The sequence below is a fragment of the Felis catus genome, chromosome B1, assembly GCF_018350175.1.
Source record: "Felis catus isolate Fca126 chromosome B1, F.catus_Fca126_mat1.0, whole genome shotgun sequence".
NCBI classification, from domain to species: Eukaryota; Metazoa; Chordata; class Mammalia; order Carnivora; family Felidae; genus Felis; species Felis catus.
In genome coordinates, this window is record NC_058371.1 from 37,503,557 (window position 1) to 37,509,320 (window position 5,764).

Below are 5,764 nucleotides of genomic sequence, written 5' to 3' on the forward strand. Positions count from 1 at the left end.
GGTCCACCTGGATGCCAATTCTTCTATATTTTTCTACTCTGAGACTGCAGGCACAGTTGGAAGACTGAACACCCTGAGGAGTAACTGGCCCCTCTCTTTGGGGGCTCACATTATGAGTTTCCAAATGCAGGCCAAAGAACCAAGCCATAGGAGCAAGAATGGAACATGGCATTCCACTGTAGGCAAACATTAACAGGCAAATCATGACTAAGGACAGAATCCCAGAATCCAAAAACATCTAAGCTGGATCTTTCCACAGAGAAGAAATCCGACATCCAAAGGAGAAAAATTGAAGACCATACTACAGATCTCACATCTGGGACTCCTGATTCTAAGTCTGGGAGAATTTATACCATGCGATGTTGTCTTTCCAAAGTGGGAAAGACACCAAAACCCCTGAGCCATCCACAAGGAAACAGGAGAATGTTCCTGGCTTGAAGGCTTTAAAGTTGACCAAAGCTAGACACAATGGACTGAAGAAACAAAGTCCAACCAGAAAAGGCAGAACCAAAATTGAGGAGAAGGCAAATTTTTGTCGCTAATTTAGCTAATCTTGAAGGTGATGAAAATTTGGGAGAGAAGGCACCAAGATAAAGAAACAGAGTGCTGACTTCAGCAGCACACATACAAAAATTGGAACAATATAGAGATTAGCACAGCCCTTGTGTAAGGATGACATACAAATTCATGAAGTGGCCCATATGAAAGAAAGGAAGAAGAAAGAAAAAGAAAGAAAGAAAGAAAGAAAGAAAGAAAGAAAGAAAGAAAAGAAAAGAAAAGAAAAGAAAAGAAAAGAAAAGAAAAGAAAAGAAAAGAAAAGAAAAGAAAAGAAGGAAGAAAAGAAAGACACAAATCAAAAGATCAAGACAAGTTTGTGCTGATAAAGGAAACTGGTGAGAGTAATTTCACCAGTTGCCTTTGGCATCTGCTCTACATACCTGGGAGGAATTAACTTCTCAACTAGTTATACATGTTGTAAACTTTGTGGTAACTGTGAAGCAGAAGAATAGAATAGGTGGAGAATGAACTTTCCATCTAAGTGAATTGTCTGAAGGATGGAAGGTCTTTTTTTCAATTCTGGTACTTCTATGTATTTTTACAATGCTTATGGAAATCTTTATAAAAAGAACTATATGTCCCCCAGCCTTGTTAAACAGAATCTGCTGCACACCATTTAGCCTTTTCCTCAAGTTTTTGTTTATTTCTTTGTTTTTACATCTGAAAAAGAAATCCTTTTTCTGGGTTTTTGTACAGAGAGGCCCTTGGAACTGTTAAGGTATAATGGTTCTGCCCCCTTGTTTTCTGTTCATTACATTTGTATTCTGTATAGGTTTTACAAAGCACTATTAGATCAGAAGGAATATGTTCCATTCTAGGAACAGTGAGGAATAAGATGTGAGGGGCAGGGGTGGCACAAGGAAAAAGGATATATGAAGAGGTAGAGTATTTTCTCTTTTGACTCTACTTCTGAATTATTCCATTTCTTTTTTTTCTCTTTTACAAGTAAGTTATTTTTACAATAGACAAGTTTATTTTGGCATAAAGCAAATAATAGAACAGGTAAGTAAAACTGAGAAAATTGCACCCTGATACGGGTCCTGCATCTTATAGGAATCCAAGGGTATTTGGGGTTGTTATTATTGCCATTTACAAATGAAAAAACTGAGGTCCCAGAGAGATTTAACAGACTTGTCTAATGCCGCACAGGGAATTAGTGGTAGAACCTGAGTGTGCTGAGTGGTAGAAACTGGGTGCTTTTGTTCCTAGGCCACCATACCCTCCACCTGACAATGTAAGCCCCTGGTGAATGTAGCCTATCCTGAGTTCCAACCTCAGCATGTTCTTCACTGAGAGTCAGTCAATCCATCTGTCTATCTTTTTTTCCCTACTCTCATTATACCTTGTCCTAGCAATCTCTGCTCCCTTCTAAGTTGCTGTTTTTACTGTATCATGGGCTTGAAAGTCAAACCTCAACTCCATACAAAACATGCTATAGCAGAAGAGGAATAAATATCTCTCTGTATGCAGTATTGAGACATTTCCTCTGATAAAGGCATGAGCCTTAGTCCATGGTCGGGGGAAGCCCCTTCCCTTCCTTCCTCATTCCTACCCATGTTCCAGGTAGTTGATATAAACTCTATGATGTACATAGAGTCTGCACATCTGTAGCCAGAGTACTGAAAATCAAACTTAGATGAGAGTGTATAGCTTTTGTGATGATCTTAACCAGTATAAAAGAGAATTAAGAAAGATAGAAAGGAATAAAGGAGGCAAGATGTTATTTAGGGAAACTTTGTTTCCAAGATTAAGTCTTAAGAGCAGATGTGACATTAGTCAGAGACCTAGACAGGTGACATGGGCAAACAGCATTGGGGTAGTAGGGAAAACTCTGGTGTTCACTCCCTATAATCTATATCAGACCCCTAGGCTACACCTAACCAGCAGACAATCCAAGTACAAATAATGTACTGTTCTAAAATATGGTTTCTAGGAAGGCCTTTATTTAGCTCTCTTTTCAAAATATTGTCACCTCTAAGTCCCTCCTGCATACAAATTCTGGAATCCCCAGCATTCATGAAATCTGCTGGTCAGTCCTATTTTCCCAGCCACTCTCAGATGGAGTCCTCCCCAAGTACAAGTCAAGACATGATGGGTTAAGGCTGCCCAAAGGTTTCCTGATACTGGAGGGAACTCACTTCTTACCTTGCCCTCCAGTGCACCAGTCCTCCAGCAAATAAACACCAGAACCTATGGAAGTCAGTCAATCCTCCCTTGTGATCTGACTCACAGACATGTATCTGACATCAGCACACAAACATACACACACACATGCGCATGCCCTTTAACCCATGGAAAAGAAGGGCATCTGTGTAATTCGTGGAGCCAATTTCTCCATGTTGCAGTGGTATTCACAAGGAGTGGGACTGATAGGAGATGCCTGTGTGCTATGCAGTTAAAAAGATAAAATGACCTGTAAGGTTGGTAATAACCATCCCTGTGAAGAGAGACGAGCAACACTGAAGCCATCATGCTAGGAAAAAGGAATAATTGCTCATATCTTCTTATATTTACTGTCCCCACTGGTCACAGGAACCTCAGACACACTTGGTAATCTACCCTGAGCTCATCTGAGGCTGGTCAGAAAAAGAATGGAGCCAAGCAGAGATGGGTTTATTTCAGTTCAGGCAGGCATCCAGTCCAGTATTGGGCAGTGTGTCATCGTGGTTCCCAAGCCAGTATGCTTCAGAACTACCCAGGGGATTTTCATACAAAGACATATCCTAGGGCTCCAGTCATACTTGCAGAATCAGAATCAGATGTCTGTGATGTTTTTTAAGCTCCCCAGGTGATTCTGCTGCAGCTTGTCCAGGGACTGGCATTTGGAAACCATGGCAGTGGGGGATATAATAGAAGTATAAGAAACAGTTTGTCTTTATGGAACTTATATAAGCAAAAGAGATTAGATTCATTCATAGGAAAGAGATATAATTATTCCCTCATCAATCTTCAAATAGTGCTTTTACACATATCTCTATAGTGCTTTTGTTTCCTTGGGTTGGAAATGTTTGTTAGTCTCTCTCCTTTACAAGCATTCTGTGAACTATTTGAAGCAGGGTTGTGTTTATTCACTGTGGATACATTTATTCACAAAATCATCTAACCACTCACTCATCCCATTATTTCAACAAATATTGAATCTCCAGGGTGCCAGGCGCTGTTCTAGGTGCTGGCAAGCTAGCAGACTGACAAGTAACTTCCTGGAATTTGCATTCGGGAGGGGTAGGGGTGGGGAGCAATAAAATAAACCAATGAATAAGATGAATGCTACAAAGAAAATAAAACAAAGCCATGGGAAAGAGATGAACCAGGAGGGAACATTTAATAATACAGTCATGGGAGGCTTCTCTAAGTCCATAACATTCGAGTTAAACCCCAAATGATGACACAGTGTTAGTGGCATGAACATCTGGAAAGAGCACCCAAGGCAGAAACAGAAAGTATAAGGTCTTGCCTGCTGGAATGAACTGGGGACTGCAGAAATGGAGAGCAGGTGGGGAAGGCTGATCCCAGTGGCTAGCAGGAGAGAGCAGGACGTGGCTGGAGAAGTGGGCAGAGAACAAACAACAAGCAGTCTTATAACCCATAGGCAGAGGGGGTTTACTTTATCTTATATTTCTGTTTGATTCTAAGTGTAATAGAGAACCACTGGGTGGTTTTAACCAAGGTGATTAAATAATATGATCTGACTTCCTCCTTTAAAATTCACTGAGTTTTGTGGAGAATGGGTTGCATAGAAGCAAGAAGGGAAGTGGGAAACCAGTTTCAGAAGAATAGACAGGAGACAGTGGGTAAGGCAGAAGGAGTGGTGTGTAAAGAAGCAGCTGGAACAACACACATTTTTGGGTGAAGAGAAAGGAATCAGGGATGACTCCTAGATTAATGAATAAACCCAATATCTGGACTATAATAATAAGCATTCAGTGAATGATTACTGATTGGGTAAATAAGCATAAAACAACTCAACACCAGCATCTCAAACATAATCACATGCCAGCATGTCTGGTGCAGACAAAGTACCCTGCGCCATCTAGAAAGATGTTAGTGTGGATTCAAATTGTCTAGGTAGTGGGATTTGAAATTTGTCTCAAAGATGAGTAACATTGGGATACAGAAGCAAACACTGGTGGAGATTGTAGACCAGAACATAAAAATAAACCTGATATTTTTGGGGGGGCAGGCTATTTCTTTTTTTTTTTTTTTTTTTTTTTTTGGCTCTAGGACTTCTTAAGAGGTGGGAGGTTCAGGGGAAGGATAAAGACAACTGTGTTGGCAAAGCAGAGGATAGAGATACAGTTGGTTGAATATAAAAACAGAAGAATATGAAGCCTCTTGAAAACCAGGCAGTAGTTTGGATTCAAAAAGCAACAGAGATCCATCATGGGTTCTTGTCTAGGGAAGCAGTGTGCTGGCAGCAAGTGATTTATGTCTTGAATTTAGATGGCCTGGGGCTGGAAGTCAGTGACACAACACTATGAGGCAGCAGATCAGATAGAATTACAGTAATCTAAGCACTGGGCTCAGCAAACTATCCTCTCTGGAAAAATAAAATAAAACAAAAACAAAAACAAAAAAAAACAAATAAACAACTGTAATGTTCCAAGACTGGGCTCCAACTCAGAATACATACAAACGTTGCAGAGGTTCTTGGAACTTACTGGGGAGGTGGGGAAGGGGGGCAGCACAGTAGAAGAAGTGGGAGGTGGTCAGTGGGAGAAAGTAAGTTAGCCCTGACTCAATAAAGCAGACTCACTAAAGCTTGAAGAAGACACAGAAGTTTTTAGCTGCAGGTGGCTGGGTGTCCTGGGCCAATTTGTTTATTTTCTTTCTTCAGATTCCAAATCTAAGTAGAATTCTTGGTCATTCCCAGCACATTGCAGCTGCCATGAGTGGATCATGTCTATTGGGAACATCCTCCTTGGTGATCAGAGATTCAGAGACCAGCCATGACCCAACCCCAGCCTCCCACTCAGTAGAGAGTGGAAGAGAAGTGAGACTTTTTTCTTTTCACACTCAAGATGCTTTTGGAACGTGGCCTTTCCCATGATATATATACCACAAATCTAAAAATTTGAGGACCTTGCCTCCCCACCCATGCCCCTAACAGGTCAGTGAACTATACCTTGTCACTTAGAAGTGGACACCACAGAAAAGGGTGGTGGACTATGGAGTTAGGCCTTCTGAATGGAAAGGAAATGACAGAATT

At 40.9% G+C, this 5,764-nt stretch overlaps 1 non-coding gene across 1 annotated transcript; it reads left to right on the forward strand.

The window, feature by feature from the left end:
* Positions 1-603: 603 nt before the first annotated feature.
* LOC111560307 lies at positions 604-707 on the forward strand. The gene has a single exon (XR_002742064.1). It is a non-coding gene; the product is annotated as a U6 spliceosomal RNA (small nuclear RNA).
* Positions 708-5,764: the final 5,057 nt, after the last annotated feature.